Here is a 24,411-nt window from a genome sequence, read left to right as displayed (position 1 = left end):
AGCCCAGATGGCTGCTTCTGAGCAGGGTCCTCTGTTAGAGCCTTATGGAGGGAGAAAGGAGCCAAAATGGCTGCTTCTGAGCAGGGTCCTCTGTTAGAGCTCTATGGAGGGAGAAATGAGCCAAAATGGCTGCTTCTGAGCAGGGTCCTCTGTTAAAGCTCTATGGAGGGAGAAAGGAGCCCAAATGGCTGCTTCTGAGCAGGGTCCTCTGTTAGAGCCTTATGGAGTGAGAAAGGAGCCAAAATGGCTGCTTCTGAGCAGGGTCCTCTGTTAGAGCCTTATGGAGGGAGAAAGGAGCCAAAATGGCTGCTTCTGAGCAGGGTCCTCTGTTAGAGCTCTATGGAGGGAGAATGGAGCCAAAATGGCTGCTTCTGAGCAGGGTCCTCTGTTAGAGCTCTATGGAGGAGAAAATGGAGCCCAAATGAGCATGCTTCTGTTTCATTCAGGCTCCTCTGACGAGCCATTATGGAAATGAGAAATGTTGAGCCAAAATGGCTGCTTCTGAGCAGGGTCCTCTGTTAGAGCTCTATGGAGGGTGAAAGGAGCCCAAATGGCCGCTTCTGAGCAGGTGGCTACTTCTGAGCATTTGGCTACTTCTGAGCAGGGTCCTCTGTTAGAGCCTTATGGAGGGAGAAAGGAGCCCAAATGGACATTGTCTCCCTCTGAACAGTCTCCTCTCTGTCTAGAGCCTTATGGAGGGAGAAAGCTCCCAAATGGTTCCTTCTCTGCAGGGCCCTCTGTTGAGCTCTTCCCTGGAGGGAGAAAGGTCTGCCCCTTCCCTGTCTGCTACTTCCCTGTCTCAGGGCCCTCTTTTGTCTTGCTCCTTCACTGGAGAAAGGAGCCTGTCTCTCCTTCTCTGTCATGGTCTTCTGTTAGAGCCTTATGGTGGGAGAAAGGAGCCTCCTTCTCTGTCTCCCTCCTTCACTGTCTCCCTCCTTCTCTGTCTCCCTCCTTCCCTGTCTCCCTCCTTCCCTGTCTCCCTCCTTCCCTGTCTCCCTCCTTCCCTGTCTCCCTCCTTCCCTGTCTCCCTCCTTCTCTGTCTCCCTCCTTCTCTGTCTCCCTCCTTCTCTGTCTCCCTCCTTCCCTGTCTCCCTCCTTCTCTGCCTTCCTCCTTCTCTGCCTCCCTCCTTCTCTGCCTCCCTCCTTCTCTGCCTCCCTCCTTCTCTGTCTCCCTCCTTCTGTCTCCCTCCTTCTCTGCCTCCCTCCTTCTCTGTCTCCCTCCTTCTCTGTCTCCCTCCTTCTCTGTCTCCCTCCTTCTCTGCTCCCTCCTTCCCTGTCCTCCCTCCTTCTCCCTGCCTCCCTCCTTCTCAGCCTCCCTCCTTCTCTGTCTCCCTCCTTCTCTGTCTCCCTCCTTCTCTGTCTCCCTCCTTCTCTGCCTCCCTCCTTCTCTGTCTCCCTCCTTCTGTCTCCCTCCTTCCCTGTCTCCCTCCTTCCCTGTCTCCCTCCTTCTCTGTCTCCCTCCTTCTCTGTCTCCCTCCTTCTCTGTCTCCCTCCTTCCCTGTCTCCCTCCTTCCCTGTCTCCCTCCTTCTCTGCCTCCCTCCTTCTCTGTCTCCCTCCTTCTCCTTCTCCCTCCTTCTCTGTCTCCCTCCTTCTCTGTCTCCCTCCTTCTCTGTCTCCCTCCTTCCCTGTCTCCCTCCTTCTGTCACCCTCCTTCTCTGCCTTCCTCCTTCTCTGCCTCCCTCCTTCTCTGCCTCCCTCCTTCTCTGTCTCCCTCCTTCTGTCTCCCTCCTTCTCTGCCTCCCTCCTTCTCTGTCTCCCTCCTTCTCTGTCACCCTCCTTCTCTGCCTCCCTCCTTCCCTGTCAGGGGCCCTCCTTCCCTGTCTCCCTCCTTCCCTGTCTCCCCAGTAGGCTCCCTTCCCCAGAGCTGTCTCCCTCCTTCCCTGTCTCCCTCCTTCCTTCCCTCCTTCTCTGTCTCCTGATTCTCCTTCTCTGTCTCCCTCCTTCTCTGTCTCCCTCCTTCTCTGTCTTCCTTCTCTGTCTTCCTTCTCTGTCTCCCTCCTTCTGTCTCCCTCCTTCTCTGTCTCCCTCCTTCTGTCTCCCTCCTTCTCTGTCTCCCTCCTTCTCTGTCTCCCTCCTTCTGTCTCCCTCCTTCTGTCTCCCTCCTTCTGTCTCCCTCCTTCTGTCTCCCTCCTTCCCTGTCACTTTTCCCCTCCCTCCCCCTCTTCATCCCATTCCCCCTCCTATCTCCCTGTCTTTCTCTCGCTCTCTCTCTCAATTCAATTCAAGGGGCTTTATTGACATGGGAAACGTCTGTTAACATTGACAAAGCAAGTGAGGTAGATAATATATAAAAGTGAAATAAACCAATAAAAATTAACAGTAAACATTACACTCACAGAAGTTCCAAAATAATTAAAACATTTCAAATGTCACATTATGTCTGTATACAATGTACGGTAATTTGACATTTGCTCAGTACATTGTTTTCACTGAGGAAATGTATGAGTCTGCTGTTAATGACAATGCAGAGGGTTTCCATGATATCTGAGGTGTTGATGTCAAGGTTGCTGTTGACGCATATTCCACGGTAGTTATTGGGGTCAAATTTATCTCCACTTTTGTGGATTGGGGTGATCAGCCCTTGTTTTAAAAAAAATATATATATTTTACCTTTATTTAACTAGGCAAGTCAGTTAAGAACAAATTCTTATTTTCAATGACGGCCTTAACTGCCTGTTCAGGGGCAGAACCTTGTCAGCTCGGGGATTTGAACATGAAACCTTTCGGTTACTAGTCCAAAGCTCTAACCAATAGGCTACCCTGCCGCCCCAGGGTCAAAATACTGTGGAAGATGCCAGAGCTATGGATGATGTTAAAGAGTTTTGTATAGCCAATTGGATTTTGTTGTCTGTATATTTGATCATTTCATTGAGGATACCATCAACACCACAGGCCCTTTTGTCATTTGTACTGTAGTTCATTCAATGTAATTGGAGAATCCAGTGGGTTCTGGCAGTCTATAATAGCTGATTCTAAGATTTGTGTTTGATATCTCTCTCTCCCTCCTTCCCTGTCCCCTCCCTCCATCCCTGTCTCCTCCCTCCATCCCTGTCTCCTCCCTCCATCCCTGTCTCCTTCTCTCCTTCCCTCCCTCCCTCCCTCCCTCCCTCCCTCCCTCCCTGTCTCCCTCCCTCCCTGTCCCCTCCCTGTCTCCCTCTCCCTCTATAGCGGAGGAAGGTGATTACTGGAGGTTAATGAACTCAGGAACACACATCATAACAGCATCAGCTAAAGGTTACTCCAAGGTCAGCAAGAGAATTTACCTGCCTGCTCACATGGAAAAAGCTGGCCGGGTCGACTTCGTGCTCAAAAAGGTACTTGTAAAGTTATTTATATATATATATATACAGTGCCTTGCGAAAGTATTCGGCCCCCTTGAACTTTGCGACCTTTTGCCAAATTTCAGGCTTCAAACATAAAGATATAAAACTGTATTTTTTTGTGAAGAATCAACAACAAGTGGGACACAATCATGAAGTGGAACGACATTTATTGGATATTTCAAACGCAAAGTTCAAGGGGGCCGAATACTTTCGCAAGGCACTGTATATTATTTATTTAGTTATTATATACTTTATCTGTGATGTTTCTGTGCCAGGATCAGTGTTTTCAGAAATATGATATTGGTGTCAGGGTCATGATATCTGAGGTGTTGATGTCAGGGTCATGATATCTGAGGTGTTGATGTCAGGGTCATGATATCTGAGGTGTCAGGGTCATGATATCTGAGGTGTTGATGTCAGGGTCATGATATCTGAGGTGTTGGTGTCAGGGTCATGATATCTGAGGTGTTGATGTCAGGGTCATGATATCTGAGGTGTTGATGTCAGGGTCATGATATCTGAGGTGTCAGGGTCATGATATCTGAGGTGTCAGGGTCATGATATCTGAGGTGTTGATGTCAGGGTCATGATATCTGAGGTGTTGATGTCAGGGTCATGATATCTGAGGTGTCAGGGTCATGATATCTGAGGTGTTGGTGTCAGGGTCATGATATCTGAGGTGTTGATGTCAGGGTCATGATATCTGAGGTGTTGATGTCAGGGTCATGATATCTGAGGTGTTGATGTCAGGGTCATGATATCTGAGGTGTCAGGGTCATGATATCTGAGGTGTTGATGTCAGGGTCATGATATCTGAGGTGTTGATGTCAGGGTCATGATATCTGAGGTGTTGATGTCAGGGTCATGATATCTGAGGTGTCAGGGTCATGATATCTGAGGTGTTGATGTCAGGGTCATGATATCTGAGGTGTTGATGTCAGGGTCATGATATCTGAGGTGTTGATGTCAGGGTCATGATATCTGAGGTGTTGATGTCAGGGTCATGATATCTGAGGTGTTGATGTCAGGGTCATGATATCTGAGGTGTTGATGTCAGGGTCATGATATCTGAGGTGTCAGGGTCATGGTCATGATATCTGAGGTGTCAGGGTCATGATATCTGAGGTGTCAGGGTCATGATATCTGAGGTGTCAGGGTCATGATATCTGAGGTGTCAGGGTCATGATATCTGAGGTGTTGATGTCAGGGTCATGATATCTGAGGTGTTGATGTCAGGGTCATGATATCTGAGGTGTTGATGTCAGGGTCATGATATCTGAGGTGTTGATGTCAGGGTCATGATATCTGAGGTGTTGATGTCAGGGTCATGATATCTGAGGTGTCAGGGTCATGATATCTGAGGTGTCAGGGTCATGATATCTGAGGTGTTGATGTCAGGGTCATGATATCTGAGGTGTTGATGTCAGGGTCATGATATCTGAGGTGTTGATGTCAGGGTCATGATATCTGATGTCAGGGTCATGTGTGTTGATGTCAGGGTCATGATATCTGAGGTGTTGATGTCAGGGTCATGATATCTGAGGTGTTGATGTCAGGGTCATGATATCTGAGGTGTTGATGTCAGGGTCATGATATCTGAGGTGTTGATGTCAGGGTCATGATATCTGAGGTGTTGATGTCAGGGTCATGATATCTGAGGTGTTGATGTCAGGGTCATGATATCTGAGGTGTTGATGTCAGGGTCATGATATCTGAGGTGTTGATGTCAGGGTCATGATATCTGAGGTGTTGATGTCAGGGTCATGATATCTGAGGTGTTGATGTCAGGGTCATGATATCTGAGGTGTTGATGTCAGGGTCATGATATCTGAGGTGTTGATGTCAGGGTCATGATATCTGAGATATAAGGCTAGGCGTCCCTGTCAACAACATCCGGTGAAATTGGAGGGTAAGTTATTCAAATAAATAATCGTAATATTAAACATTTATGAACATACAAGTATCTTATATCGTGTGAGCGGACCAAGTAATTGGGCGTCACTCTAAAGCAGAAAGGTGGAATAAACCAGTCAGGAGTAGGTTTTCTTGATTGAACACAGTTCTCTATTGAGGGCATTTGGTCAACACAAACACTCCAACATAATCAATGAAAATCTCCCAAGGAAAAATATACATCTTCTTCTCCAGATGAAACAGGAACACAATAGGCTTATCTTTAAACTACAACAAAAGTCACCGTCTTAGTGGTTCTTCCTGGATAGCTCCTCTGTCTCGGTGGCCATTCTTAGTGGTTCTTCCTGGATAGCTCCTCTGTCTCGGTGGCCATTCTTAGTGGTTCTTCCTGGATAGCTCCTCTGTCTCGGTGGCCATTCTTAGTGGTTCTTCCTGGATAGCTCCTCTGTCTCGGTGGCCATTCTTAGTGGTTCTTCCTGGATAGCTCCTCTGTCTCGGTGGCCATTCTTAGTGGTTCTTCCTGGATAGCTCCTCTGTCTCGGTGGCCATTCTTAGTGGTTCTTCCTGGATAGCTCCTCTCTCTCGGTGGCCATCTTCCAGAGAGCCCCCCTGCATATCCTGGCTTCTGGGCCTGAGTAACCTCCCTCTCCCTCTCCCTCTCCCCCCTCCTCCCTCCTCCCCTACCTCTCATTAAAGATATGTATTTCTCTCCTCTCCTCCAGGTCCCTGTTCAGCCAGTAGGACCAGACTACCACCTGTTCCTCAGCTCCTCCCTGGACACTTATGAGCGCTTCGACCCTTACAACCACTTCCAGAGCTACGGCCGCTCCGAGCCGGGAGAACCGAGGGAACCCAGGGAACCCAGGGAACCGGGGATGGGAGCAGAGGAGCAGGAGAAGCCGTGGTGGTGGAACTACTTTACTCAGGCAGGGGTCTCTGCTCCCACCTGGCTGCTACGGAACCACTAGAAGACTGGACAGGAGAAAGACTGGAACGGCACACTATTCCCTTATTCCCTATTCCCTTATTCCCTCGCACTATTCCCTTATTCCCTATTCCCTTATTCCCTCACACCATTCCCTTATTCCCTATTCCCTTATTCCCTCACACTATTCCCTTATTCCCTATTCCCTTATTCCCTCACACTATTCCCTTATTTGGTGCACTACATTTGACCAAAGCCCAAGTGCATTGTGGGGCGGCAGGATAGCCTAGTGGTTAGAGTGTTGGACTAGTAGCCGAAAGGTTGCAAGTTCAAACCCCCGAGCTGACAAGGTACAAATCTGTCATTCTGCCCCTGAACAAGGCAGTTAACCCACTGTTCCTAGACCAGTTAACTCCACTGTTCATAGACCAGTTAACCCACTGTTCCTAGGCCGTCATTGAAAATAAGAATTTGTTCTTAAACTGACTTGCCTAGTTAGGTAAAATACAAATTATTTGTAGTTTGCATCCCAAATGGCACCCTATTCCCTATATAGTACACCCTGTTCCCTATATAGTACACCCTATTCCCTATATAGTATTCCCTATATAGTGCACCCTGTTCCCTATATAGTCAAAAGTAGTGCCCTGTAAAGGGAATGGGTGCTATGTGGAATGTCTCCTACAAGTAGAGGCATGAATTGGTTCTCAGTCTTTTTTTGGTTTCTGTCCCCCATCACATGTAGCTCTGGCCGGAGTACCACCCAACGTTCCCCTCATGTTCCCAGAAGGCCTTATGTTCTGTTTAGTCTTCCTGTGTAGATAGGCCAGGTACCCTGTCCACCAGGGGAACACCTACCTCCACTATGGACAGGAATCTGATCATGTGTTGTGTCCTGACCAGGAATGATTCTGGGCCCTATTAACATATTGGGTGTTCTATTGTGTTTCATTAAGACATTCTAGTTCTGTGTTCCTCAGTGTTCTATTGTGTTTCATTAAGACATTCTAGTTCTGTCTTCCTCAGTGTTCTATTATGTTTCATTAAGACATTCTGTCTTCCTCAGTGTTCTATTGTGTTTCATTAAGACATTCTGTCTTCCTCAGTGTTCTATTATGTTTCATTAAGACATTCTGTCTTCCTCAGTGTTCTATTATGTTTCATTAAGACATTCTGTCTTCCTCAGTGTTCTATTATGTTTCATTAAGACATTCTGTCTTCCTCAGTGTTCTATTATGTTTCATTAAGACATTCTGTCTTCCTCAGTGTTCTATTATGTTTCATTAAGACATTCTGTCTTCCTCAGTGTTCTATTATGTTTCCTTAAGACATTCTGTCTTCCTCTGTGTTCTATTATGTTTCATAAAGACATTCTGTCTTCCTCTGTGTTCTATTATGTTTCCTTAAGACATTCTGTCTTCCTCTGTGTTCTATTATGTTTCATTAAGACATTATGTTTTCCTCTGTGTTCTATTATGTTTCATTAAGACATTCTGTCTTCCTCAGTGTTCTATTATGTTTCATTAAGACATTCTGTCTTCCTCAGTGTTCTATTATGTTTCATTAAGACATTCTGTCTTCCTCAGTGTTCTATTATGTTTCATTAAGACATTCTGTCTTCCTCAGTGTTCTATTATGTTTCATTAAGACATTCTGTCTTCCTCAGTGTTCTATTATGTTTCATTAAGACATTCTGTCTTCCTCAGTGTTCTATTATGTTTCATTAAGACATTCTGTCTTCCTCAGTGTTCTATTATGTTTCATTAAGACATTCTAGTTCTGTCTTCCTCAGTGTTCTATTATGTTTCATTAAGACATTCTAGTTCTGTCTTCCTCAGTGTTCTATTATGTTTCATTAAGACATTCTAATCACAACATTCCTCCTCTGAGTTCTGTCTTCCTCAGGGTTCTATTGTGTTTCACTAAGACATTCTAATCACAACATTCCTCCTCTGAGTTCTGTCTTCCTCAGGGTTCTAACAATGCTTCTGTTTTAATGTCTTTCTGTTACAACAAGTGGACGTGAGGATCTGACAGGTTGGGACACACACAAACCCTAGCACACACATACACACACACACACACACACACACACACACACACACACACACACACACACACACACACACACACACACAGACCCTAGCACACACACACACATACCCTAACACACACACGCACACAAACCCTAGCACACACACACACATTTGTCATTTTAAAGGATTGGGGGCAAATTCTAAACACACAGGCAGCTTGTCATGACTTACTGCCTTCAAGACTCAGCATGTCTAAAGATACTCTCCTCTCCCCCCCTACTCTCCTCTCCCCCCTCTCCTCCCCCTCCTCTCCTCTCCCCCTCCTCTCCTCTCCCCCTCCTCTCCTCTCCCCTCTCTCCTCCCCCTATTCTCCTCTCCCCCTCCTCTCCTCTCCCCTCTCCTCCCCTATTCTCCTCTCCTCCTCTCCTCTCCCCTCTCCCTCTCCTCCTCCCCCCCCCTCCCCTCTCTCCTCCCCCCTCCCATACTCTCCTCTCCTCTCCCCTCCCATACTCTCCTCTCTCTTGTTCAAACTTTCTATGGCCCCTATCTATTTCCTGCACTAATGTTGACCAGGGTCCATAGGTCCTGACAGAGATGTTGACCAGGGTCCATCGGCTCTGACAGAGATGTTGACCAGGCCCTGACAGAGATGTTGACCAGGGTCCATAGGTCCTGACAGAGATGTTGACCAGGGTCCATAGGTCCTGACAGAGATGTTGACCAGGGTCCATCGGCCCTGACAGAGATGTTTGTGTACTGTTTAAACAAGTCATCAGAAGAGTTAGTCAGCTGTGTCAGTGCATAGCCTACCAGAATCACAACCCTCTTCATAAATCACTATTACATGTTTTGTCCGTCAGATGTTTTTCATTTCAGATTGGATTAAAAAATGGATAAAGGGATGAAGAATCCATTGGTCTTGCTATTTGCATGATTTAGGGTGTCATTAACACTCCTGGCCACTTGATGGCGCCACAGTACACAAAATGAACCCCCAGGCATTCACACTGCTTTGATGGGAGATGTCATGACTTATTTTAACCACAAGAGGGCGCAATCGTATATTAAATGAAGACCAGGCCACCTTCCACCCACAGGGGTAGAAATCAAACTTTTGACGGAGAATGAAAAACAAGAGAGTAGATAGATGAGAAATTGTCCAGGCGTTGGGATTTAGAGACTGCCCACAAATGAGATGTTATTCAAGTCTGTGTTATGTCCCAGTTATCTCTCCTTCCTCCTGAAGTGTACACTCCTTCACTAGGCCTACTGCCCACAAATGATCTCTCCTTCCTCCTGAAGTGTACACTCATTCACTAGGCCTACTGCCCTCAAGTCATAAAGCATTGGATTGGTGTTGTGGTGACATGGGCTAGAGAGAGTTTCCATATACCCAGTCATTCCCTTTCAAATCTATGAAGGGAAGTGAACAAGTGCTCACTTGGAGAGATCATTGGGACGCACACATTGTGCCAAAGTCCTGTAGACAGGCTACAGTCAGTTATTCTCCTAGCGACACAAAGGGAGGCAAGATCATTCAAATGCTATAAAGTAGAGAGTAGCCTTATAGGGACACCTTATTCTTCTTCTTCTTTTCCTGACTGTTAAATAACACTGACCACAAATATATAAACGGGGGCCTCCCGGGTGGGGCAGTGGTCCAAGGCTGTGTCGCTAGAGATTCTGGGATTGAGTCCAGGCCCTGTCTCAGTGGTCTAAGGCTGTGCCGCTAGAGATTCTGGGATTGAGTCCAGGCCCTGTCTCAGTGGTCTAAGGCTGTGCCGCTAGAGATTCTGGGATTGAGTCCAGGCCCTGTCTCAGTGGTCTCAGTGGTCTAAGGCTGTGCCGCTAGAGATTCTGGGATTGAGTCCAGGCCAGGCCCTGTCTCAGTGGTCTAAGGCTGTGCCGCTAGAGATTCTGGGATTGAGTCCAGGCCCTGTCTCTGTGGTCTAAGGCTGTGCCGCTAGAGATTCTGGGATTGAGTCCAGGCCCTGTCTCAGTGGTCTAAGGCTGTGCCGCTAGAGATTCTGGGATTGAGTCCAGGCCCTGTCTCAGTGGTCTAAGGCTGTGCCGCTAGAGATTCTGGGATTGAGTCCAGGCCCTGTCTCAGTGGTCTAAGGCTGTGCCGCTAGAGATTCTGGGATTGAGTCCAGGCCCTGTCTCAGTGGTCCAAGGCTGTGCCGCTAGAGATTCTGGGATTGAGTCCAGGCCCTGTCTCAGTGGTCTAAGGCTGTGCCGCTAGAGATTCTGGGATTGAGTCCAGGCCCTGTCTCAGTGGGCTCTGCAAGGCTTGTCCAGGCCCTGTCTCAGTGGTCTAGGCTGTGCCGCTATTCTGGGATTGAGTCCAGGCCCTGTCTCTGTGGTCTAGAGGCTGTCTCTGCCTGCTAGAGATTCTGGGATTGAGTCCAGGCCCTGTCTCAGTGGTCTAAGGCTCTGCCGCTAGAGATTCTGGGATTGAGTCCAGGCCCTGTCTCAGTGGTCTAAGGCTGTGCCGCTAGAGATTCTGGGATTGAGTCCAGGCCCTGTCTCAGTGGTCCAAGGCTGTGCCGCTAGAGATTCTGGGATTGAGTCCAGGCCCTGTCTCTGTGGTCTAAGGCTGTGCCGCTAGAGATTCTGGGATTGAGTCCAGGCCCTGTCTCAGTGGTCTAAGGCTGTGCCGCTAGAGATTCTGGGATTGAGTCCAGGCCCCATCTCAGCTGGTCCGGCTGTGCCGCTAGACTCATGAGGCGGCCCTGCACAATTTCCCCAGCGACGTCCGGGATTGAGGGTAGGGTCTGGCTGGCAGGGCTTTCCTTGTCCCATCATGCACTAGCGGCTCCTGTGGGCGCAGTGGGTTAAGCTGACTGGCAGTTGCCAGGTGTACGGTGTTTCCTCCGACACATTGGTGCTGCTGGCTTCAAGGGTTAAGTGGGCATTGTGTCAAGAAGCAATGCTGCTGGGTTGTATTTCGGAGGATGCACGGCTCTCGACCTTCGCCTCTCCCGAGGGGAGCCAGGCCAATCAGAAGGAGTTTTAACCCCACAAAAGGGCTTTATTACAGACAGAAATACTCCTCAGTTTCATCAGCTGTCTGTTTGACTGGTCTCAGACCATCCCGCAGGTAAAGAAGCCAACTCTGGAGGTCCTGGGTTGGCATGGTTACACATTTGTCTGCGGTTGTGAGGCCGGTTGGACGTACCACCAAAGTCTCTAAATCGACATTAGAGGTGGCTTATGGTAGACAAATGAACATTGGGGGGAAGGCACCCATTTTAATGAATCCTCAAATAACCTTTTGATATTATCAATAATACTCAGCGTAACAATAATATTATCAATAACAACACATTTTAGGTGACAGTGTTTATTATCATTTTAGTGGCCAAGCAGAATTCAAAAATCCAAATATGAGGTAAACTCCAAGCAGAGCCCCAACTCCAAGCAGAGCCCCAAGTCCAAGCAGAGCCCCAAGTCCAAGCAGAGCCCCAAGTCCAAGCAGAGCCCCAAGTCCAAGCAGAGCCCCAAGTCCAAGCAGAGCCCCAACTCCAAGCAGAGCCCCAACTCCAAGCAGAGCCCCAAGTCCAAGCAGAGCCCCAAGTCCAAGCAGAGCCCCAAGTCCAAGCAGAGCCCCAAGTCCAAGCAGAGCCCCAAGTCCAAGCAGAGCCCCAAGTCCAAGCAGAGCCCCAAGTCCAAGCAGAGCCCCAAGTCCAAGCAGAGCCCCAAGTCCAAGCAGAGCCCCAAGTCCAAGCAGAGCCCCAAGTCCAAGCAGAGCCCCAAGTCCAAGCAGAGCCCCAAGTCCAAGCAGAGCCCCAAGTCCAAGCAGAGCCCCAAGTCCAAGCAGAGCCCCAAGTCCAAGCAGAGCCCCAAGTCCAAGCAGAGCCCCAAGTCCAAGCAGAGCCCCAAGTCCAAGCAGAGCCCCAAGTCCAAGCAGAGCCCCAAGTCCAAGCAGAGCCCCAAGTCCAAGCAGAGCCCCAACTCCAAGCAGAGCCCCAACTCCAAGCAGAGCCCCAAGTCCAATGGGTTTATCCTCTGGCGTGTTGATGTTCTCTGTATCCACAGACAGAATGATTTTACACGAGGACGGAATAGGTTTCCTGTTTTATATTGATCAGAGGTGTAGGGAGCGTGAAGTCTGTACACAAAAAAATGATAAACAGATAATTAACAAATATGCACATGAAAGTTTTCATTCCTTGTATGAAAACCTTTATACCTTGGGTAGGTATACCTGGTCCGTACTGAAGAGACCTCTGGGATCTTCATTAAACAGGGAGGAGGGAGATGGCAGCGGTGACTGAGTCCTGGAAGGTTCTAGAGAAACCGTTCATTACAATCCACTATAGAGGACACTGTCCACGTGATCTGAAATCAAATCAAAGTTTATTTGTCACATGCGCCGAACACAACAGTGAAACGCTTACAAGCCCTTATTTATTAAATGCCTTAATAAAAAAATAAGTGTTAAGTAAAAAAGGGGGCATAGATAAGTAAAAATGTGGAAATAAAAGGGGGTAACAGGTAATGTAAAGAGGGGGCACAGGTTAGTCTGTAAAATAACAATAGTGAGGCTATATACAGGGGGCACAGGTTAGTCGAGGTAATGTGGAGACTATATACAGGGGGGTACAGGTTAGTCGAGGTAATGTGGAGACTATATACAGGGGGCACAGGTTAGTCGAGGTAATGTGGAGACTATATACAGGGGGTACAGGTTAGTCGAGGTAATGTGGAGACTATATACAGGGGGCACAGGTTAGTCGAGGTAATGTGGAGACTATATACAGGGGGCACAGGTTAGTCGAGGTAATGTGGAGACTATATACAGGGGGCACAGGTTAGTCGAGGTAATGTGGAGACTATATACAGGGGGCACAGGTTAGTCGAGGTAATGTGGAGACTATATACAGGGGGCACAGGTTAGTCGAGGTAATGTGGAGGCTATATACAGGGGGCACAGGTTAGTCGAGATAATGTGGAGACTATATACAGGGGGCACAGGTTAGTCGAGGTAATGTGGAGGCTATATACAGGGGGCACAGGTTAGTCGAGGTAATGTGGAGACTATATACAGGGGGCACAGGTTAGTCGAGGTAATGTGGAGGCTATATACAGGGGGCACAGGTTAGTCGAGGTAATGTGGAGGCTATATACAGGGGGGCACAGGTTAGTCGAGGTAATGTGGAGGCTATATACAGGGGGCACAGGTTAGTCGAGGTAATGTGGAGGCTATATACAGGGGGCACAGGTTAGTTGAGTCAATGTGGAGGCTATATACAGGGGGGGCACAGGTTAGTTGAGTCAATGTGGAGACTATATACAGGGGGGCACAGGTTAGTCGAGGTAATGTGAGATAATATGTACATGTAGGTAGAGTTAAAGACCTGCATAACATTATGAGACAAAACAACCCCCATTTGTTCATAGTATATGATATTTAGTACATAGTGGCTCCACAGTACATAGTGGTGTCAGTATACCTGCAGACACACACAGACAGTGATCCGTTCTGTCATCTGGGCCCAAATGCAGATAACCTTCAACATATTGTTACCTCTTCGGTGATTCATGTCCATTGAACTGGCTCCATGTTCTGTTTTAGAATCACCATTGAACTGGCTCCATGTTCTGTTTTAGAATCACCATTGAACTGGCTCCATGTTCTGTTTTAGAATCACCATTGAACTGGCTCCATGTTCTGTTTTAGAATCACCATTGAACTGGCTCCATGTTCTGTTTTAGAATCACCATTGAACTGGCTCCATGTTCTGTTTTAGAATCACCATTGAACTGGCTCCATGTTCTGTTTTAGAATCACCATTGAACTGGCTCCATGTTCTGTTTTAGAATCACCATTGAACTGGCTCCATGTTCTGTTTTAGAATCACCATTGAACTGGCTCCATGTTCTGTTTTCACCATTGAATCTGTTTTAGAATCCATTGAACTGGCTCCATGTTCTGTTTTAGAATCACCATTGAACTGGCTCCATGTTCTGCTTTAGAATCACCATTGAACTGGCTCCATGTTCTGTTTTAGAATCACCATTGAACTGGCTCCATGTTCTGTTTTAGAATCACCATTGAACTGGCTCCATGTTCTGCCTTAGAATCACCATTGAACTGGCTCCATGTTCTGCTTTAGAATCACCATTGAACTGGCTCCATGTTCTGTTTTAGAATCACCATTGAACTGGCTCCATGTTCTGCTTTAGAATCACCATTGAACTGGCTCCATGTTCTGCTTTAGAATCACCATTGAACTGGCTCCATGTTCTGCTTTAGAATCACCATTGAACTGGCTCCATGTTCTGCTTTAGAATCACCATTGAACTGGCTCCATGTTCTGTTTAGAATCACCATTGAACTGGCTCCATGTTCTGCTTTAGAATCACCATTGAACTGGCTCCATGTTCTGTTTTAGAATCACCATTGAACTGGCTCCATGTTGTGTTTTAGAATCACCATTGAACTGGCTCCATGTTCTGTTTTAGAATCACCATTGAACTGGCTCCATGTTCTGTTTTAGAATCACCATTGAACTGGCTCCATGTTCTGTTTTAGAATCACCATTGAACTGGCTCCATGTTCTGTTTTAGAATCACCATTGAACTGGCTCCATGTTCTGTTTTAGAATCACCATTGAACTGGCTCCATGTTCTGTTTTAGAATCACCATTGAACTGGCTCCATGTTCTGTTTTAGAATCACCATTGAACTGGCTCCATGTTCTGTTTTAGAATCACCATTGAACTGGCTCCATGTTCTGCTTTAGAATCACCATTGAACTGGCTCCATGTTCTGTTTTAGAATCACCATTGAACTGGCTCCATGTTCTGTTTTAGAATCACCATTGAACTGGCTCCATGTTCTGTTTTAGAATCACCATTGAACTGGCTCCATGTTCTGTTTTAGAATCACCATTGAACTGGCTCCATGTTCTGTTTTAGAATCACCATTGAACTGGCTCCATGTTCTGTTTTAGAATCACCATTGAACTGGCTCCATGTTCTGTTTTAGAATCACCATTGAACTGGCTCCATGTTCTGTTTTAGAATCACCATTGAACTGGCTCCATGTTCTGTTTTAGAATCATTTTCAAAGGGCAGAACGTGTTAATTAAACAACAGAGACATTTGCACAAATATGAAAAGATGGTTGGCATCATTAAACAATATCAATTTAGATCATACAGGGAGAAACATGCTGTTGTCTCAAATTCAAATCCACATTTTTCAGTTTGGCAGTTAGGTTCCTTGAAGAACCCCCACCAACTAAAGAGGTTCTTTGAAGAACCCCCACCAACTAAAGAGGTTCCTTGAAGAACCCCCACCAACTAAAGATGTTCTTTGAAGAACCCCCACCAACTAAAGAGGTTATTTTGAAGAACCCCCACCAACTAAAGAGGTTCCCTGAAGAACCCCCACCAACTAAAGCTCCATGTTCTGTTTTAAGAACCCCCACCAACTAAAGAGGTTCCCTGAAGAACCCCCACCAACTAAAGAGGTTCCTTGAAGAACCCCAAATCCAATTTTTCAGTTTGGCACCAACTAAAGAGGTTCCCTGAAGAACCCCCACCAACTAAAGAGGTTCCCCCACCAACTGAAGAACCCCCACCAACTAAAGAGGTTCCTTGAAGAACCCCACCAACTAAAGAGGTTCCTTGATGAACCCCCACCAACTAAACAGGTTCCTTGAAGAACCCCCACCAACTAATGAGGTTCCTTGAAGAACCCCCACCAAATAAAGAGGTTCCTTGAAGAACCCCCACCAACTAAAGAGGTTCCTTGAAGAACCCCACCAACTAAAGAGGTTCCTTGATGAACCCCACCAACTAAACAGGTTCCTTGAAGAACCCCCTTGAAGAACCCCCCAACTACCAACTAAAGAGGTTCCTTGAAGAACCCCCACCAACTAAAGAGGTTCCTTGATGAACCCCCACCAACTAAACAGGTTCCTTGAAGAACCCCACCAACTAAAGAGGTTCCTTGAAGAACCCCCACCAACTAAAGAGGTTCCTTGAAGAACCCCCAACAACTAAAGAGGTTCCCTGAAGAACCCCCACCAACTAAAGAGGTTCCTTGATGAATGACACTTTCCATGGGGTTAATTTGTCCCCTGAAGTTGTGTAGCTCTAATTAAACCAAGGACTTGACAAACTCTATTTCATGTCCCCAATTCTGTTCTGTCCCTGAGTCAGGTCTCAGAAAGGGACATGGATGGATCAATCCTGTTCTGTCCCTGAAGGTCTCTGTTCTGTCCTCCCTGAGTCAGGTCTCAGAAAGGGACATGGGTGGATCAATCCTGTTCTGTCCTCCCTGAGTCAGGTCTCAGAAAGGGACATGGGTGGATCAATCCTGTTCTGTCCTCCCTGAGTCAGGTCTCAGAAAGGGACATGGTGGATCAATTCTGTTCTGTCCCTGAGTCAGGTCTCAGAAAGGGACATGGGTGGATCAATCCTGTTCTGTCCTCCCTGAGTCAGGTCTCAGAAAGGGACATGGGTGGATCAATCCTGTTCTGTCCTCCCTGAGTCAGGTCTCAGAAAGGGACATGGATGGATCAATCCTGTTCTGTCCTCCTGAGTCAGGTCTCAGGGACATGGATGGATCAATCCTGTTCTGTCCTCCCTGAGTCTCAAAGGGACATGGGTGGATCAATCCTGTTCTGCCCTCCTGAGTCCCCCAAAATACTACAGTTTTCTTATACTACATAATTTTTTTCCAGGTCTGTGGCAGGCAGGCAGGCAGGCAGACTGCCTGCCTGCCTGCCGTGGCAGAGATCATTTGTTTGCTTTGCAATTATTTTCCGTCACACAAATTGATTCATTCGGTGCAGACAAAAACACGGTGTGTTTCACAGACAGCTAGAGAGTCCTAGAGAGAGAGAGAGATACACAGAGAGATAAGGACAAAGAGGGAGACAAAGACAGAGAGAGAGATACACAGAGAGATAAGGACAAAGAGGGAGACAAAGACAGAGAGAGAAAGAGATACATAGAGAGATAAGGACAAAGAGGGAGACAAAGACAGAGAGAGATACATAGAGAGATAAGGACAAAGAGGGAGACAAAGACAGAGAGAGAGATACATAGAGAGATAAGGACAAAGAGGGAGACAAAGACAGAGAGAGAGAGAGATACACAGAGAGATAAGGACAAAGAGGGAGACAAAGACAGAGAGAGAGATACATAGACAGAAAGAGAGATGTACAGAGGGAGAGAAAGAGGCAGAGAGAGACACACAGAGGGAGAAAGTGGGAGACAGAGGGAGATGGGTGTGTTAGACCAGGACCAGTCTCATTCTGTCTGGTTAACACCTCCTCAGTGTGTTAGACCAGGACAAGTCTCATTCTGTCTGGTTAACACCTCCTCAGTGTGTTAGACCAGGACAAGTCTCATTCTGTCTGGTTAACACCTCCTCAGTGTGTTGGACCAGGACCAGTCTCATTCTGTCTGGTTAACACCTCCTCGGTGTGTTGGACCAGGACCAGTCTCAGTCTCATTCTGTCTGGTTAACACCTCCTCGGTGTGTTGGACCAGGACCAGTCTCATTCTGTCTGGTTAACACCTCCTCGGTGTGTTGGACCAGGACCAGTCTCATTCTGTCTGGTTAACACCTCCTCGGTGTGTTAGACCAGGACCAGTCTCATTCTGTCTGGTTAACACCTCCTCAGTGTGTTAGACCAGGACCAGTCTCATTCTGTCTGGTTAACACCTCCTCAGTGTGTTGGACCAGTCTCATTCCGTCTGGTTAACACCTCCTCAGTGTGTTGGACCAGTCTCATTCTGTCTGGTTAACACCTCCTCAGTGTGTTAGACCAGGACCAGTCTCATTCTGTCTGTTTAACACCTCCTCAGTGTGTTAGACCAGGACCAGTCTCATTCTGTCTGGTTAACACCTCCTCAGTGTGTTGGACCAGGACCAGTCTCATTCTGTCTGGTTAACACCTCCTCAGTGTGTTAGACCAGGACCAGTCTCATTCTGTCTGGTTCACACCTCAGTGTGTTAGACCAGGACCAGTCTCATTCTGTCTGGTTAACACCTCCTCAGTGTGTTGGACCAGTCTCATTCTGTCTGGTTAACACCTCCTCAGTGTGTTGGACCAGGACCAGTCTCATTCTGTCTGGTTAACACCTCCTCAGTGTGTTAGACCAGGACCAGTCTCATTCTGTCTGGTTAACACCTCCTCAGTGTGTTGGACCAGTCTCATTCTGTCTGGTTAACACCTACTCAGTGTGTTGGACCAGGACCAGTCTCATTCTGTCTGGTTAACACCTCCTCAGTGTGTTAGACCAGGATCAGTCTCATTCTGTCTGGTTATCACCTCCTCGGTGTGTTAGACCAGGACCAGTCTCATTCTGTCTGGTTATCACCTCCTCGGTGTGTTAGACCAGGACCAGTCTCATTCTGTCTGGTTAACACCTCCTCAGTGTGTTAGACCAGGACCAGTCTCATTCTGTTTGGTTCACACCTCCTCGGTGTGTTGGACCAGGACCAGTCTCATTCTGTCTGGTTAACACCTCCTCAGTGTGTTAGACCAGGACCAGTCTCATTCTGTCTGGTTCACACCTCCTCAGTGTGTTAGACCAGGACCAGTCTCATTCTGTCTGGTTAACACCTCCTGTTAGACCAGGACCAGTCTCATTCTGTCTGGTTAACACCTCCTCAGTGTGTTAGACCAGGACCAGTCTCATTCTGTCTGGTTAACACCTCCTCAGTGTGTTAGACCAGGACCAGTCTCATTCTGTCTGGTTAACACCTCCTGTTAGACCAGGACCAGTCGCATTCTGTCTGGTTAACACCTCCTCAGTGTGTTAGACCAGGACCAGTCTCATTCTGTCTGGTTAACACCTCCTCAGTGTGATAGACCAGGACCAGTCTCATTCTGTCTGGTTAACACCTCCTCAGTGTTTTGGACCAGGACCAGTCTCATTCTGTCTGGTTAACACCTCCTCAGTGTGTTAGACCAGGACCAGTCTCATTCTGTCTGGTTAACAGCTCCTCAGTGTGTTGGACCAGGACCAGTCTCATTCTGTCTGGTTAACACCTCCTCGGTGTGTTGGACCAGGACCAGTCTCATTCTGTCTGGTTAACACCTCCTCGGTGTGTTGGACCAGTCTCATTCTGTCTGGTTAACACCTCCTCGGTGTGTTAGACCAGTCTCATTCTGTCTGTTTAACACCTCCTCAGTGTGTTGGACCAGTCTCATTTGTCTGGTTAACACCTCCTCAGTGTGTTTGACCAGTCTCATTCTGTCTGGTTAACACCTCCTCAGTGTGTTTGACCAGTCTCATTCTGTCTGGTTAACACCTCCTCAGTGTGTTGGACCAGTCTCATTCTGTCTGGTTAACACCTCCTCAGTGTGTTAGACCAGGACCAGTCTCATTCTGTCTGGTTAACACCTCCTCAGTGTGTTGGACCAGGATCAGTCTCATTATGTCTGGTTAACAGCTCCTCAGTGTGTTGGACCAGGACCAGTCTCATTCTGTCTGGTTAACACCTCCTCGGTGTGTTAGACCAGGACCAGTCTCATTCTGTCTGGTTAACACCTCCTCGGTGTGTTAGACCAGGACCAGTCTCATTCTGTCTGGTTCACACTCCTCAGTGTGTTAGACCAGGACCAGTCTCATTCTGTCTGGTTAACACCTCCTCAGTGTGTTGGACCAGGACCAGTCCATTCTGTCTGGTTAACACCTCCTCAGTGTGTTGGACCAGGACCAGTCTCATTCTGTCTGGTTAACACCTCCTCAGTGTGTTAGACCAGGACCAGTCTCATTCTGTCTGGTTAACACCTCCTCAGTGTGTTAGACCAGTCTCATTCTGTCTGGTTAACACCTCCTCAGTGTGTTAGACCAGGATCAGTCTCATTCTGTCTGGTTCACACCTCAGTGTGTTAGACCAGGACCAGTCTCATTCTGTCTGGTTAACACCTCAGTGTGTTGACCAGGACCAGTCTCATTCTGTCTGGTTAACACCTCAGTGTGTTAGACCAGGACCAGTCTCATTCTGTCTGGTTAACACCTCCTCAGTGTGTTGGACCAGGACCAGTCCATTCTGTCTGGTTAACACCTCCTCAGTGTGTTGGACCAGGACCAGTCTCATTCTGTCTGGTTAACACCTCCTCAGTGTGTTAGACCAGGACCAGTCTCATTCTGTCTGGTTAACACCTCCTCAGTGTGTTGGACCAGTCTCATTCTGTCTGGTTAACACCTCCTCAGTGTGTTGGACCAGGACCAGTCTCATTCTGTCTGGTTAACACCTCCTGTTAGACCAGGACCAGTCTCATTCTGTCTGGTTAACACCTCCTCAGTGTGTTAGGCCAGGACCAGTCTCATTCTGTCTGGTTCACACCTCCTCAGTGTGTTAGACCAGGACCAGTCTCATTCTGTCTGGTTAAGACCTCCTGTTAGGCCAGGACCAGTCTCATTCTGTCTGGTTAACACCTCCTCAGTGTGTTGGACCAGTCTCATTCTGTCTGGTTAACACCTCCTCAGTGTGTTAGACCAGGACCAGTCTCATTCTGTCTGGTTAACACCTCCTCAGTGTGTTAGACCAGGACCAGTCTCATTCTGTCTGGTTAACACCTCCTCAGTGTGTTAGACCAGGACCAGTCTCATTCTGTCTGGTTAACACCTCCTCAGTGTGTTAGACCAGGACCAGTCTCATTCTGTCTGGTTAACACCTCCTGTTAGACCAGGACCAGTCTCATTCTGTCTGGTTAACACCTCCTCAGTGTGTTGGACCAGGACCAGTCTCATTCTGTCTGGTTAACACCTCCTCAGTGTGTTGGACCAGTCTCATTCTGTCTGGTTAACACCTCCTCAGTGTGTTGGACCAGTCTCATTCTGTCTGGTTAACACCTCCTCAGTGTGTTAGACCAGGACCAGTTTCATTCTGTCTGGTTATCAACTCCTCAGTGTGTTGCACCAGGACCAGTCTCATTCTGTCTGGTTCACACCTCCTCAGTGTGTTGGCCAGGACCAGTCTCATTCTGTCTGGTTCACACCTCCTCAGTGTGTTAGACCAGGACCAGTCTCATTCTGTCTGGTTAACACCTCCTCAGTGTGTTAGACCAGTCTCATTCTGTCTGGTTCACACCTCCTCGGTGTGTTGGACCAGGACCAGTCTCATTCTGTCTGGTTAACACCTCCTCAGTGTGTTAGACCAGTCTCATTCTGTCTGGTTCAACACCTCCTCAGTGTGTTGGACCAGGACCAGTCTCATTCTGTCTGGTTCACACCTCCTCAGTGTGTTAGACCAGGACCAGTCTCATTCTGTCTGGTTAACACCTCAGTGTGTTGGACCAGGACCAGTCTCATTCTGTCTGGTTAACACCTCCTGTTAGGCCAGGACCAGTCTCATTCTGTCTGGTTAACACGTCCTCAGTGTGTTGGACCAGTCTCATTCTGTCTGGTTAACACCTCCTCAGTGTGTTAGACCAGGACCAGTCTCATTCTGTCTGGTTAACACCTCCTCGGTGTGTTCGACCAGGACCAGTCTCATTCTGTCTGGTTAACACCTCATCAGTGTGTTAGACCAGGACCAGTCTCATTCACACCTCCTCAGTGTGTTAGACCAGGACCAGTCTCATTCTGTCTGGTTAACACCTCCTCAGTGTGTTAGACCAGTCTCATTCTGTCTGGTTAACAGCTCCTGTTAGACCAGGACCAGTCTCATTCACACCTCCTCAGTGTGTTAGACCAGGACCAGTCTCATTCTGTCTGGTTAACACCTCCTCAGTGTGTTGGACCAGGACCAGTCTCATTCTGTCTGGTTAACACCTCCTCAGTGTGTTGGACCAGTCTCATTCTGTCTGGTTAACACCACCTCAGTGTGTTAGACCAGGACCAGTCTCATTCTGTCTGGTTAACACCTCCTCAGTGTGTTAGACCAGGACCAGTCTCATTCTGTCTGGTTAACACCTCCTCAGTGTGTTAGGCCAGGACCAGTCTCATTCTGTCTGGTTCACACCTCCTCAGTGTGTTAGACCAGGACCAGCCTCAGTGTGTTAGGCCAGGACCAGTCTCATTCTGTCTGGTTCACACCTCCTCAGTGTGTTAGACCAGGACCAGTCTCATTCTGTCTGGTTCACACCTCCTCAGTGTGTTAGACCAGGACCAGTCTCATTCTGTCTGGTTAACACCTCCTGTTAGACCAGGACCAGTCTCATTCTGTCTGGTTAACACCTCCTGTTAGACCAGGACCAGTCTCATTCTGTCTGGTTAACACCTCCTCAGTGTGTTGGACCAGTCTCATTCTGTCTGGTTAACACCTCCTCAGTGTGTTGGACCAGGACCAGTCTCATTCTGTCTGGTTAACACCTCCTCAGTGTGTTGGACCAGTCTCATTCTGTCTGGTTAACACCTCCTCAGTGTGTTGGACCAGGACCAGTCTCATTCTGTCTGGTTAACACCTCCTCAGTGTGTTGGACCAGGACCAGTCTCATTCTGTCTGGATAACACCTCCTCAGTGTGTTAGACCAGGACCAGTCTCATTCTGTCTGGTTAACACCTCCTCAGTGTGTTAGACCAGGACCAGTCTCATTCTGTCTGGTTAACACCTCCTGTTAGACCAGGACCAGTCTCATTCTGTCTGGTTAACACCTCCTCAGTGTGTTAGACCAGGACCAGTCTCATTCTGTCTGGTTAACACCTCCTCAGTGTGTTAGACCAGGACCAGTCTCATTCTGTCTGGTTAACACCTCCTCAGTGTGTTAGACCAGGACCAGTCTCATTCTGTCTGGTTAACACCTCCTGTTAGACCAGTACCAGTCTCATTCTGTCTGGTTCACACCTCCTCAGTGTGTTGGACCAGGACCAGTCTCATTCTGTCTGATTAACACCTCCTCAGTGTGTTGGACCAGGACCAGTCTCATTCTGTCTGGTTAACACCTCCTCAGTGTGTTAGACCAGTCTCATGCTGTCTGGTTAACACCTCCTCAGTGTGTTAGACCAGGACCAGTCTCATTCTGTCTGGTTAACACCTCCTCAGTGTGTTGGACCAGTCTCATTCTGTCTGGTTAACACCTCCTCGGTGTGTTAGACCAGGACCAGTCTCATTCTGTCTGGTTAACACCTCCTCGGTGTGTTAGACCAGGACCAGTCTCATTCTGTCTGGTTTAACACCTAAAATAAAATAAAATATGGCCATCGCAGGAGCTTATTGTCCTGTGATGTCTCTGTCCTTGGTATTGTTTTAAAGGTTCTCGTCCCAAATAAAACCCTATTCCATTCATAGTGCACTACATTATTCCCAGGGCACAAGGGTATTGGGATCTCAAGGTTTCAGAGGGTTCTGGTCAAGTCGTAGGGCACTATATAGGGAATAGGGCTCTGGTCACTAGTAGTTCACTATTAGGGGAATAGGGCTCTGGTCACTAGTAGTTCACTATTAAGGGAATAGGGCTCTGGTCACTAGTAGTTCACTATATAGGGAATAGGGCTCTGGTCACTAGTAGTTCACTGTTAGGGGAATAGGGCTCTGGTCACTAGTAGTTCACTATTAAGGGAATAGGGCTCTGGTCACTAGTAGTTCACTATATAGGGAATAGGGATCTGGTCACTAGTAGTTCACTATTAGGGGAATAGGGATCTGGTCACTAGTAGTTCACTATTAAGGGAATAGGGGTCTGGTCACTAGTAGTTTACTACATAGGGAATAGGGCTCTGGTCACTAGTAGTTCACTATATAGGGAATAGGGATCTGGCCACTAGTAGTTCACTATATAGGGAATAGGGCTCTGGTCACTAGTAGTTCACTATATAGGGAATAGGGCTCTGGTCACTAGTAGTTCACTATATAGGGAATAGGGATCTGGCCACTAGTAGTTCACTATATAGTGAATAGGGATCTGGTCACTAGTAGTTCATTATAGTAGTTCACAAACCAAGTCGTAGAAGTTGAATTTGAAACACGGACATGCAAATACACACACAGAGACACACACACACACAGAGAGACAGACACACACACAGAGACACACACACACAGAGACAGACACACACACACACAGAGACAGACACACACACACAGAGACAGACACACACACACACAGAGACAGACACACACACACACAGAGACAGACACACACACAGAGACAGACACACACACAGAGACAGACACACACACAGAGACAGACACACACACAGAGACAGACACACACACAGAGACAGACACACACAGAGACAGACACACACACACACAGAGACAGACACACACACACACAGAGACAGACACACAC

At 47.6% G+C, this 24,411-nt stretch overlaps 1 pseudogene; it reads left to right on the top strand.

Moving 5' to 3' along the window:
- LOC135561733 (carboxypeptidase Z-like) overlaps positions 1-8,301 on the top strand; it is a 42,256-nt pseudogene extending 33,955 nt beyond the window's left edge.
- Positions 8,302-24,411: the final 16,110 nt, after the last annotated feature.

Source organism: Oncorhynchus nerka, linkage group LG18 (assembly GCF_034236695.1).
Source record: "Oncorhynchus nerka isolate Pitt River linkage group LG18, Oner_Uvic_2.0, whole genome shotgun sequence".
Classification (NCBI taxonomy): Eukaryota; Metazoa; Chordata; class Actinopteri; order Salmoniformes; family Salmonidae; genus Oncorhynchus; species Oncorhynchus nerka.
Note: the sequence above shows the minus strand (reverse complement) of the source record. Positions and strands in the feature narration are given on the sequence as shown.